At 46.1% G+C, this 13,354-nt stretch overlaps 1 pseudogene; it reads right to left on the bottom strand.

The window, feature by feature from the left end:
- Positions 1-2,059: 2,059 nt before the first annotated feature.
- Positions 2,060-3,691, bottom strand: LOC101712675 (lysine--tRNA ligase pseudogene; annotated as a pseudogene).
- Between the last annotated feature and the right edge of the window lie 9,663 nt (positions 3,692-13,354).

Here is a 13,354-nt window from a genome sequence, read left to right as displayed (position 1 = left end):
CGTGCACTCCCGTGACAGCAGTGTCGGCTCCACACTAGTGAGTTAGACATGGGTTGTCATGATATTGTTATGGGGCTCGTTTCATGCTATCACTACATGGCTTTTTCTATGAAATGTTTTTGTTTTCGTCAGTCGTATCTGTCAAATCTATTGCTTTATTTCTGTTCATCGTCAGTTACACAGAGTTGGAACTTGACGAGGGAGCCACTGCAACAGCTTGGAGGGGATGCCTGTGCCGCTCAGTGTGGGGTTCAGTTCGACTGGCAGGGGCTTAACCACGTGCTTTATGTTTTCTATGACAAAAATTGTACTTTCTATGGCTATATTCAATTTTTTTCCTTCTTGGTTTTCATTTTTCCTCCTCTCTGTTTGTTTCTACAATCAAGGAAAAAAATGAAAGAACTAGAAGGGAAAAGTGCATTTCTCAAGCCCCCCCCCCCCATTTAACAGAGAATAGATAAACTGAAAACATTTTAAACTGTTAACAAGCAAACTATAATAGAAAAGATGGTCTATGGAAAACTAAAAAAGTCTCGTATTGTTAAAAAAAAAAGCCTTCTGAATTCATAATCTTTCTATGCTAGAATGTAGTCTTCCAAGTGAAACGAAAGTCTCAGTAATTTTCATAATAATGAAATCTGCAGTGTTGTTAGCTATGGATTTTCCCCACAACATAGATGTTGGCATAGCACCGCCCAGTTCAGACAGTGCTATGGCTCTGAGAACATGGTGTTTACTGCTGCTTTTCCAACCTGCCCTGTCTTCCGGTTTTACCCTGAATCTGCCCTGAATACAGGCACGGAGTGGTGGCCAAGCACGCGCACTCGTGCTGTGGGGCAGACGGGGGACAGTGACTTGCGTTCACTGGAAGCACTTGACACAGGATCCGGTCACACCCGGGGCACCGTTAGGGCTACAGCATGGGATGTGCTCATAGAGAACACCGGGTAGAGAACAACTCATGCCACTCCCTGAGCAAAACATCAGAGATTTCCACCTGGAATTGCATTATCAGAAGCTACTGAAATGTGTGCACAATTAAATTCGGTTTTATGCTACATAAACGTGTTGCATGAAGCTTCCTTTTTTTCCCTAAAGCAAAAATTAGAAGCAGAGCCAATACAAGGAGACTTTGCATTTCATTTCATTTTATTTTCAAGCCATTTGGATTTGTGCACAAATATGTGTCTATCTGTATCCTTAAATAGCCAACATTTACGTTATATTGCAAATACTCCTGAGGCCAAAAGGAGATTTTACATTCAGCTTCTGGATTTGAGTTGTAATTAATTAGAGTCCGAGGCCACTTACCCACCTCCGCCTTGGCTTTTCAGAGATGAGTGTGAGGCTGCGGGTGTGGCTTCGGAATAGATGCAGCGGCGTGTAACACTCAGCCCACAGAGGCTGCCCTGCTTTGCTTTTGCATGACACAAAGCTCAGAACCAGCAGGTCAGGACCTGAGCTCCCCGTACTCTCCGTTCTTGTGTGCCTCTCCTGTGCTGCCAACGTGGTGGCTGCAGGTGGCTTCGCTGCCTCCGGCATTATTTCTCCAAGGAAAGAAAGGAGCAGGGCAATAGCACAGTGGCTGGTCACAGCCTCACTGCCTCAGCCTGCTCCCGGCTCCCGAAGCCTGGCCGCCCTTTCTGCATCTCTCCCCCACTGTCACGTGGCCTCTCTTATTTGCAAGGGAGGCTGGAGGCTGAAGTGGAATTACTGTGAATCTGTTGGATCTCAGCTGAGAACAACATCAGTCCAAGCAGAACTCTGCTTCTGTTAATAGAGAAAGGGACTGCAGAGTACGGTTTGCCACCTTATACTCTATTATCTCTCACACCCCTTCTACACCCACATAAAATAAACAAGTATTTACCTCTCTGACCTCTCTACTCATTTGTGAAAGGTCTTTCCTGAAAGAAAGAAACCGAAGCATTTTCATGCTGAACTTCTAAACTGTTTAAATAACTCCCAGGTGATAAGCATTTTTTTTTTTTTAAGGTAAAGAGACAAATGGTTTGTTAGCAAGTAGTAAAAAGAAATTCTTAATTCCTCTTCTCAATTCTGGTGGCTGAACTGATCTGTGGTGGTCAAATGGATGGCTGCACACAAGAATTCCTCCGAGACTTAAGCTTTTTGCAGAAATGCAGATGCCTGAGGTATACGAGTTGGAATTACTTTCTAGACAGAAGTGCCAACCACTGTGCTTTCCACTGTGTCAGTGCTTGCTACAGTCTCTTTCTTGTCTTCTGGCTTCATGGCGGGAAACAGGAGTACTTCCTTGATGTTATTAGAGTCTGTGAGAAACATGGTGATGTGGTCAATGCCCATGCCCCAGCCAGCAGTGGGAGGCGGCCCATACTCCAGGGCAGTGCAGAAGTTTTCATCTATGAACATGGCCTCATCGTCACCAGCAGCCTTGGCCTTGGCCTGTTCTTCAAACAGCTGCTGCCACTGCATGGGGTAATTCAGCTCAGTGTAGGGATTGCATACCTCCTTCTTCATGACAGAGAGCTCAAAGTGCTCAGTAAGACCCTCTTTGGAGCGGTGCCATTTAGCTAATGGGCTCATTATCTGTGGATGATCACAGATGAATGTAGGATTGATGCATGCCACTTCGAAGAACTCTCCAATAAGCTTATCAAGGAGCCTGGCAGTGGTCCGAGGTGGAGGGCATTCAACAGCTTTTGCTGCACAGATATCATCAAGAATTTTTCTAGTTTCTTCAGTTTCAGAGAGGTTGGTTTCAGGCAGCTTCACCCCTAGGGCTTTCTCCAGCTCTTCCACCATGCTGATTCTCTGGAAGGGTGGGATGAAGTCAATCTCATAGGCTTGGCCCTCTGGACCATCTGGGTGGTAGGTGACCTTGTAACTGCCTGTAATGTTCTTCACCATTCCTGAAACCAACTGCTCTGTGATTTCCGTAAGATCACGATAGTCTGCAAAGGCCATGTAGAACTCACAGGTGGTAAACTCAGGATTGTGAGTCAAATCAATTCCTTCATTCCGGAACTGGCATCGAATTTCATAAACCTGGTCAATGCCACTGACCACCAGCATCTTATGGCAGAGTTCTGGAGCAATTCTCATGTATAAGTTCATATCCAGCCCGTCGTGGTAAGTGATGAAAGGCTTGGCCACAGCTCCCCCTGGGATGATGTTCATCATGGGAGCTTCAATCTTGAGGAATCCCAGCTCATCCAAGAAACTTGTTATATATGTAATGATCTTAGAGCAGGTGATAAATTTCTGCCTCACAAAGTCATTGACTATCAGGTCCAAGTATCTCTGTTGATACCGTGTTTCCTTGTCTTTGAGGCCGAAGTGCAGATGAGGTAACGTATGCAGACAGGGAGACAACAGTGTGATCTCGTAGGGAATGATGCTTAGCTCACCGTTCTTGGTTTTCCCAGGATTCCCCCGAACGCCGATTGTGTCTCCCCGACGCGGTTTGTTGTTGATACGAATAAATTCTTCCACTGATTTATAATTCCTGGAATTGGCCATGACTTGCAATTTGACTCCCTCTCCTCGGAGGTCATAGAAGATGAGTTTCCCCCTAGAAGCTCTTTTGGCATGGATTCTACCTGCCACCTTTAAGGTGATGTCGGTCAGCTGGTCCCCGGGCTGCAGGTGACTGTATTCTTGGATGAACTAAGTGAGTGAGATGTCTATGTGGAACTTGTGTGGGTACGGATCCTCCCACTGACCTTCAGCTGGTGGACAGCTTGACTGCAGATCCTGTAGTATTGGTTTGGGTCCAGGGTTTCTTCCTCGGTGCCCACACCATTGTCAGTGGTGTGATTAGTGGCAGCTGCAGTAGCCTGGCTTAGTTGTTTCTCACTGAGCTCTTTCTGCTTGGCCTCCTTCTCTACCACTTTCTTCCCAGCTTTCAGGCATCTTTTCAGCTCATTTTTGCTTGGTTTCGGCTCGCTGTCCGCTTTCACCTTAGCCCCTCGCACCGTAGCCATCTTTCTTGGGCCCGATCTGAAACTGACGAGGGCAGCAGGCCACTTCCAGGCTAAGGCCCTGATAAGCATTTTTAAATGTCAGACGTGTGAGAAGGAAAGCTGTGTGCACGGATGAACGAAGGACGAGGAAAAGCAAGAAGTGTGCCCGCAGTGCATGAACCCACACTGCATCTCTGGTGTCAGCCATCAGTGCTGCTGAATGTGCCGTCTCAGAGGAGAAGTGGGCTGTGTGAAGAACGGTTTGGAGAGAGACGCCTGGAAGCCAGTCCTACGAGCTCCAGGTCACCAGTTACGTTTTAGTGTGACTGGCAGGGAGGTGTGGTCTGACACGGCAGTGCTCCCGGCACCAGTGTGTGGTTGGGTGGGTTTTGACAAACGTGCTCCCCTGTGGAGGACGCAGCCCAGGCCCGCAGTGCTCCAAGACTCTTTTTCCCTTTGCTGTCTACCTCTCCCATCCCAGCCCAGGAAGGTACTGACCGGCCTTCTCTGCTACAGCTCCCTCTGCACCTTCTGGATGCCACGCGGACGGAGTAATACAGTGTGTGCACTTCCGTATCTGGAGTCTTTAACTCAGCGTAGAGACAGACATGCATGCATCCTCCTGCTGTATCCGCTCTTCGATCCTTTATATTGCTCAGTAGGAAGTATTGCATTACATGAAATTACCACTTTATCCATTTATATATAGCTGGGCAGTTAGGTTTTTTCCAGTTTTGAGTGATTATGATCAAATTGCAGTGAATGTTGAATATATATGTGTATTGTGTGTGTGGACATTGCTTTCCTCTTTCTTGGGTGCACTTCCATGAGTGTGATTGTTAATGACACAAACAACGGTATGTTTAAAGCTAGCATTGGCAGATGCTCTTCCAAAGTGGTAGGTCAAACTTATCTCCCCCCAGAATGTCTGGCAATTCTAGTTTTACATTTTTACCAACACATGGATTTGTCAGTCTTTTAAATGTCAGACCTCAGATGATTAGTGGAAAATACTGAGTTGGTAAAACACTGAGCTCACGGCTTGCTCTTGTACCTCCCTCTTTCAAACGTAGATTCCTCTTTGCTGTCTGACTTTCACATGATTCACAAGTTCTGCCCCATGAACGAACACTCAAAAGCCAGGGATTTGGGCAGAGGCACAGTGCTTGGGTTGTGGGTCTTATCCCATGGGCTCCTGTGCTACTGAGACTGTCACTGACCCTGTCCCCAGACACCTGGCACTGGGGAGGCATGTGCGGTGCTGGCCCTGCCACACTCCAGGGGCCAGGATCCCTCTAGGAAACCCCTTGCTTCTTGGCTTTGGCTCCTGTCTTTTAAAAATATTCAACCATACTTCTCTAAAGCTATGTTCTTTTGTTTCCATTCCAGTTGCAGTGTAAGCTTTTTATTAGTTTCTTTAAAAAGAATTAGTGACTTAAAAGTAGCTTTGCTTTTTTGTAACTTCCTTTGGATTTGTTCAGGTGCTGAAGTTGCAGTGAGCACTTCACGACCTTTTCTGGAAATTTCCCAGGTTTGCAGCTTCTCGATTCCACCCACTGCTGTCTTATCTACGCCCTCAACAGCTCTCCCCTGATGCAGCATCCCGCTACAGATTGTTTCTAATAACTATAAAGTGCCTCTTAGCTTTAATTTAGTCCTCAGTTTGTGAATGCAGTATTTTTCAGAGGGTTTGTTCTTCATGCTTGAGGAGTGATCTGAGCTCTTAGGTGTATATCCCTGAAAAAAAATATCTCCATAATTACTGTCCAGAAGCCCGTCACTAATAAGCAACGATGTGACCAAAATAAAGTACTAATTGTAAAGTCTAATCTGAGTTTTGGGGGCCATGGAGTAGCAAAGAAAATGAGTGTCTTTAGCTTTTGGGACAGGAAAGTTTGGAAGAGCTGTTCCAATCAGCCAGTTCAGCAGTGCTGCTCCCTCTCCCCGCTCCTCTCCTGTGTCACCTGGACCCAGGCTTCCCTCTGTCCTCGCAGCCACCGCCCTGAGGTCTGACTCTCTTGGGACTTTCCCCCCTTCCCAGTTGTTTCCCCCCATGCAACTTTGATGAGAATGCCAGTTCCCCAGTGCTGTACATCTCTGCTAATGTCCAGGAGGCCTCTTTTCTGGTTCCCAGGAGGAGGAAGACGTTTACTATCTAAAATACGATGCTCGCCCGAGCATTTGAATGATGTGGCAGAATGCATGAAAGTGCTCGGTGCACGCGGGAGGTGGACTGGGGCCAGGGTGAACTCACAGCAGCACCTGAGCGGGCCAGCTACAGGGCTCGGCTGTCCTGGGGGTCTCGATGTTGGCTTCCGTATCTCTGTCTATCTTGAAATCTAGAGACTTGGGAAAGCTGCCCTCATCTGGCCTAAAGTCTGAGCGATTGTTAGAAGGCGCAGTGTGTGCCAGGCTCCAGGGCTGGCGGAGGCGGATGCCAGGCGAACTTGTCGCTTGGGCATTCCTGTCTCCCACTCTGCGGCTCTGCTCTCCCCTGGTGCCTTTCTTTCTAGGCGATTTGTGCATGGATTTATCCTCAGTGGAAACAAAGGGTGCTCTCACTTCTGTGTTTAATGAACATGTCTCAGTATACTTGGAGAAAGGGTCCCTGCCAAAGTTTAGATCGGGACTTCAATTTTTCTTTTAATCAGTGCAAAGTGTAGGTAGGGGGAGAGATGCTAAACAATGTTCTTCCTCTTGCCCATAATTAACCCCAACTTTTGCTAATCATTTTTAAGACATTTCCTAGATTAGGGTATTTTATCATTGTGATCCACCATTTCTGGTTGTTCTTTTAGCAGTTTTCTTTAAAACTTCATTTTCTTCTCTCAGGACTCATGATCCTGTCCTCTGATCCCAAGAAGGCACGTTGGATACCGTGCTATGCCAGTGGTCCATGCCTCCTTTTTCCCAGTCTCCCACTTGATGAAGTTGGCTAGCTCCTCTGTCATGGGGATGGCAGGTAGTATCCCTGGGCTTTTCTATTCATCGCACCGGATATTGGTTTCCCTTCCTTTGAAAAGGGAAACCACAAATACTCTCTTGCCACACATGGCACAACCCAGTAACTTTGTAGGCTTCAGAAGTGCTAAGTGAACTATAAAGGAATGTCACACGTCGTTACACAGTGTCTCAGGCATTATTGTGTACACTTGGTGTACATTCATTATTCCTGTAGTCACGCAGGCTGTTAGGGCTTGGGTCTAGATGTCCCCCCCGAAGCCTCATGCAGTCAGTCATAGGTGGCTTTTCAGGGGTGGCTGAATCTCGAGTGTGACGCTGGGATTAGGCGCATGTGATTGTTAAACCAGTCCACTGATTGGTTTGGCACGGCCCTGAGCCTGGTAGCCTGAATGAGATAAAGGGGCACAAGACGCTGCTATGTTCCCTTGTTGCTTCTGCCACCCTGTGGGTGAGCTGTCTCTCCTACGTGGTGCCTTCTGCCTGTGTCACCCTGCCCTGGAGCCAGCAGATTATGGGATTATGGACTGAAACCTCTAAGAACTGTGAGCTAGATAAGCCTTCACCCCTTTAACTTTGGCTGTTGGGTGTTTTGTCTCAGCAGTGAGAGAAAAATAACTAACACAGGCCTTGAGATGGCGACTGTAATTATTCTCTTTTCAAACAAAAAGGCTAAGCGAAACAAGTGCGTTAGTAGCCCACTACTGGTTAGCAGAGTATGAGTCAGTCCCAGGGGGTTTTGTGTGGCTCTGACCCCTCAGTCTCATAGGATGCTGCAGACAAACCTGCCTAGCGAGAGAAGCAGCGCCCCCATTTGCAGGTGAGACAGTAGCTCCAGTGTTAGGCTAACATATTACTTCCTGTCACACAACTGCTGCAGTCTAATTGGAAAAGTCTGCTGCTGCCAGAGATTCGTGTTGCTTCTCCCTTTGTAGAAATCCTATAGGAAAAAAGAGAGACAAGCACATAACACTGAGGTTATCTCAATTTAAGTCTTGGAAACAAAAACATTTGAAGAATACACAGAGAGATTTAGGAACGCAAAATGTATTTCGTAGGAACTGAACTGAATTCCTCCAGCAACCAAGGTTCCCTCGGGTCGGCCAGTCACAGTCCTGGAGAAGGGAACAGCAAGGTCACAGTGCCCACTTGTCTGCCTGGACTGAATAGATGTGGCTGTTGAGAGCCCACCTGCCCCAGCAAGCCGGTGGGCCGTTCAGCCTCAAAATTGCTCACTGGAAGAGTGAAGCTCAGCACAGGAAGTTTACCTGGGGTGATCCTTCAACAGTTCAGCTCGAGTTCCTGTGGAAACAGGCTCGCTCCTCGGAGGGAGGCATGCAGAGCCTCGCTCATTCCCGGCTCTGGTGGACCCAGTTAATCCACAATCGCTGGTCGGTTGGGGGTTAGCCTGGGTAGGGAGGGGCAGGGGCAGAGGAGGAAGAGAGGGGCACTGAAAACCCGCAGCTCCGAGGTTACTCTAGGAAACAACAGACGTGGATCCAGAGCTACCGTGCCTCAGCTGGAAAACACCGACGTATGGTGATTCTTAGCTTGGGATTCATCATAGTGATTACAAAATGGCATATGTAAAATGGTTTGCTTATAATATCTGCGAAGATGGAAGATGGTAGCTGCATTTTCTCCCAGTACCTCTTGGGAGATGAGTGGTATCAGCATCCTCAGTGGGGTTGCTCCTGACCCCTGAGGTTTGGGTTGAGGAGGAAGGGGAGGAAGTAGAGTGAATGAAACGAGAAACTTGGGAAGCCGAGCACTGCTGCAAAGGCAAAACCTCCGCTACTTTGAATTTCTATTCATCAACACGCTTGATTCTCTCTCACCTGTAATCCGTCGCTTTTTAGAACAGACTTGCCTAGAGTAGAGAAAGCAAGGAATGGAAGGCCAGGAGCATTCCCAGCACCTTCTTCCTCACTTGACCTTGGGGAAGCTAGACAGCAGAAACCAATCCACTGCGACTGCACGGCAACTCATGCTCCCTTCAGCTGCCACTTGGTTTCATCCCCAAATTTTCCCCTTTTGCTTTTGCATTATATTCATTCCTCTTCCCAAAACAAGGCTAACTATTGAAATCACGAGCATGACTCCGGTGCTTACATGTGTTACTCTCACTCACATGGAGCAAGGCTTCATGGAGTAGACATGGAGATCCAGGGTCCACCCAGGGACAGTTTTGACCCGCCCTGTCCCCGGGCCTCCCACAACCGCATCCTTCCAAAGGCGGTGGTCCCGTCTGCCTCTGCACATGACTGGCTCTGCAGAAGCTGCTGGAATGCTACCTCTGCTTCCACCTTCCCTTTCCCCTCTGACTCTTTCGTTCCTTCTTCCTCCTGCAAAGGTAAGCCCTCAGGTAGAAGGGCCAAGCTGTTTCTGCAGGATTTGCTGAAGGTGAAATTTGGGACTATGTTAACGATTTAAATATTAAATCAGCACGAAGACTTTCTAAATGCTACCTTTTCCTTGTTGACGCTAATATATTTATGACCTCGGTTGTCTATTTTACAAAACCTAAAGTAGTCTCTGTGGCTGAATCTCATTTATGGAAGTCTCCATGATGAGTTCCGTTTCGATCCCGGGCCGCTTACATCACCAGCTCAGGCAAAGGTCTGCTTGCTGTTTTGCTGGCTTCCCTGTCTTCCTTCCCTCGCACTCATGAGCTCCAGGACAGTGCTCTTGTGAGGATCCATACCAGAGGAATCTGCTCTGATGTTTTAGGTAACACTAAGTGCTGGTGAAGGCAACCCCTGGGGCTTGCTGGCTCAGGCAGTGGCCTTGGCTCCACACCAGCACAGGTGGAAGGGGCAGACATGGCTCCTGGTCCCCAAGAGACAGCTGCTCAGGTCCCCTCAGAGGCCGGGGACAGAGAAATGTTTTCCTGGGGCAATAAATTAACATTTTCTGTATCCTCCTTTTTCTTTTGAGTGTTATAATGGCTCAAATATTTTGAGGGAGGTAAAACAGGCTTTGCAAACACAGCTAAAGTGCATACTTTTGACAGTTTTGACTGAAATTTGGTAAAGTTATGTCAGTCACCAACTGCCACCTCATGTTGCATTCATTCAGCAAAGACGAGCATCTTCATGTGGCAGGCTTGGGTGTGCAGGGTGAGAAGACACAGCCACGCCTCTGCACCTCAGCAGGGACAGACAAACCCACAGGACCAACACTGGGTGGTTCATCCAACAGGGAAGCAACTGTGAGGAGAACAGGGCGAAGGAGAAGTGGGATTGCGCCTGAAGTGGGATACTGCCTGAAGACAGGAAAGGCCTCTCCAAGAAGGTTAGAATTGAGGAGCCACGTACACGGAAAGTACCATGGACAATGAGATTTAACTGTACAAAACACACTGCAACACTGTGATAATAATTTATAGAAATGGCTTAAGTACCTTTTGGACTTACTCTCCATCTGTGAAGATGAGGTACTATTTCGTCCACTAGAAATACATCCTTTAGGCCTTCAGGGTCCCCAGTTCTTGAATGGCTGTTTGTGTCCAGTGCTTTCCTGCCTTCTCCTGGGCAGCCCGAGCACGTCCTCAGCCCCAGCCACATGTGGTTGGAAGCCATGCTCCGGGAAACAGATAACGCCTTCCAGGACCCGGCTCTCCCAGTTGGGCCCTAGCTGAGTATAACACTGTGAAGAAAGCTGAGGCCCGGGACTAGCTCTCCCAACACACTGTCAAGTCGATTCTGCATCCGGGTGATTTTCGACTGATCCTGTTTCTTTTTCTTATAATGGGCAATAGCTTCCCCACCATTCTGCATTTTGTATTTTTCCTGATTATTATCCAAAAATGAACTCCTGGTCTTTGATATGTTCTCCTTAGATGATCTGACCCTGTAAATACCCTAAAGAGCTGGCTGCTTTCTATCTGTTCCTTAGCACAAGAGCTCCATTATGATTTTCACAAGGACCAGGGCTGGGTGGTGTGACAGAAGATACAAAGAGAGCTTAGGACAAGGTGACATAGGCAATGAGCCTGCCTTGGAGATGTCTTAGGATCCACTCTGATGTGACAGCGTCTTCCCTTGAGGTGGCATTTACTCACCGGCCTATAAAGAGCCCACAGGTGTCTCCCACCACCCACTGGAGAGCTGGCTGCCCACTACCAACTGGCCAAATGCTTCTGGTGACTCCAAAGCTATTTGGCCTGTTTCTGGTTCTTATTAATAACAAGGATCAGAGAAACCATGTGATATTTAAGCTTGCTATGGTCTCGAGGTGCGTTTATTTTCCTACAAATGACTCAAGCTTCTCCTTTTTATGGCAGAGTAGTACTCCATTATGTATAAGGACCACATTTTCTTTATTCATCCATCTGCTGATGGCCATATAGCCAGTTCCCAAGATTGAGCCATTATGAATTATGCTGCTATAAACATGGGTTTGTGTACATCACTGTAATACGGTGCCTATAATTCTTTTGGGAAGATGCCTAAAGGGAGGATAGCTTGGTCAAAAGGAATTTCTATCTTTTGGTTTTTAAGGAATCTCCAAATATATATAGACAGGTAATAGGAGAAAAGAGGGGGAGAGAAAAGTACTGTAGCCCAGCCTGGAGAGCGTATCTCAAAGTGTACCGTCACTTAGTACAACTGTCCCATGTGACTCATATGGTCTATGGCCTTCTAGTCTGATTTCAAATCTGCATATTTGATAATTAACTTTATAAGTTCTTATAAGATAAATGAATGAGTCTATTGTTGGAAAAGTAAAAGGGGAGTAGAGGGAAGGGGATAAAAATAATTAAAATGTTATGTACATTTACCAGTTTCCTACAGTGAATGGAATCATTATGCACTAATAAAATTTTAAAAGGTAGAAAATAACAAGGGTAAATGAAAATGATGACTGCATGAATAAAAAAAATCAAACTTGTAAATGGCCATAAAAACTTGAAGTTAGAACATCAGAAAGAATGTTTTTTTTTTTGCAGTACTTGAGGTTTCTTAATGTTAGCTAGAGCACATACACAAAAAGGTTATTTTACTTGTATATCTTTTTCCTCATGTCAGGAGCACATTCGTTTTTAAAAAATATAAATCAGTGAGTTAAAAAGGAAAAGAAAATGCTGTCAGAGTGTTCAGTCATCTTATTGTGGAAATCCTTTGCACATTCATAAGCCGTATGCATTTGAACTGTTGAAAACACACAGTTTTTAATCTAGAGCAATAGGCTATGTGGTTATCCACACCCATTTGTATTATGTCTCTAGGAAAACAAAGGCACAATTTGTACAAAATCCAATAAAATAAGAAAATAAAGGCATGAGCGTTTGAACAATTCAATAAAATAAAGTGTTTCAGAAATGCTGTGCCTCCTCACCAGCCCTCAGTACCTGTGAGGGAAGCGTTCTCCAAGGGAGTCTGAGGCGAGGGGACTTCTGCCTACAATGCTCAGTTTGTGAATTTTCTTAGGCAAGAGGAACAATAGAGTCCCTAACCTTGGTTTTAGGAAAGATAGCTTAATTGGAAATAATACTGACTAGTCACCAGAAACAGCATGTTACTGTTAGCATTCAGTTTCATGTTTCTATAGAGATGAATAATTTATACATAAGAATGATTTTTGCTAACATGACAATTTTTTTATAAGCAACATCAAATTAATCTTTAAAACATTTGTACAAATTGGGCATTGATTCCCAATGTTGTTAAGTCAAAGAAATTAGTTGGTCCTAGTAAGGAAAAAATTTTCTCTGTTGCCAAATTGAAAGGTAAAGGTATTTCTTTCTTCCCCTTCTCCCTCCCTCCCTCCCTCCCTGCTTCCTTCCTCCCTATCGTTCTTCCCCAACTCCTTTTTCCTTTCCTTCCTTTTCTTCAACCATTTACTGTGTCTCTTTGTCTCTTTGCATGACTTTTACAACATCCAAGCTTTCTGCATTATTCAGGCATAGTCTTGTAGATCATCCACTATTTCTGCAGGCAGAAATTCATTTTTACGTGGTCAAAGGCTTTTGTCAAGGAGACTTGGTAAAATCGTGTTAAAATGCTATTTTGAAAGGTAGCTTGATAAATGCAACTCTGTGCTTCCTTCCTTGGAGAACAATTCTATAACGTTTGGTCTTGTTGCTGAAGAAATCAACGCATGTAATTTGCAAAAGTTCAAGTGTGACCTTTCGTCTGCTGCCACACCAGTATTTTTAGATCTGTAGGCTATTCCCACTTCTCATTCCTGTTCTTGCTCCCAGCTGCTCACTTCTAAACCCAAACTTCTCCCCCACACTCCTCCTCTTCCCCTAGCAAACCAACCTGTGTTTCAGAGCTGCTGTTTCCTTCTACCATTCCTTCCTGTCCAGACTCCAACTTCCTCGAAAGGAATTCCCTGTGACTGTCGTTTCCCTCCAGCAGCTCCACCTCCCTCACTTGCTGTTAGGTCTCCCCTGCTGCCTCCTCACTCAGCCCTACCAGTCAGAAGAGTTGTTTGGATTTGAA

The sequence above is a fragment of the Heterocephalus glaber genome, unplaced genomic scaffold (assembly GCF_053883595.1).
Source record: "Heterocephalus glaber isolate CG9 unplaced genomic scaffold, H.glaber_assembly_v1.0 deba00000678, whole genome shotgun sequence".
NCBI classification, from domain to species: domain Eukaryota; kingdom Metazoa; phylum Chordata; class Mammalia; order Rodentia; family Bathyergidae; genus Heterocephalus; species Heterocephalus glaber.
The sequence above is the reverse complement of the archived record's forward strand: the minus strand, read 5'-3'. Positions and strand labels throughout refer to the sequence as shown.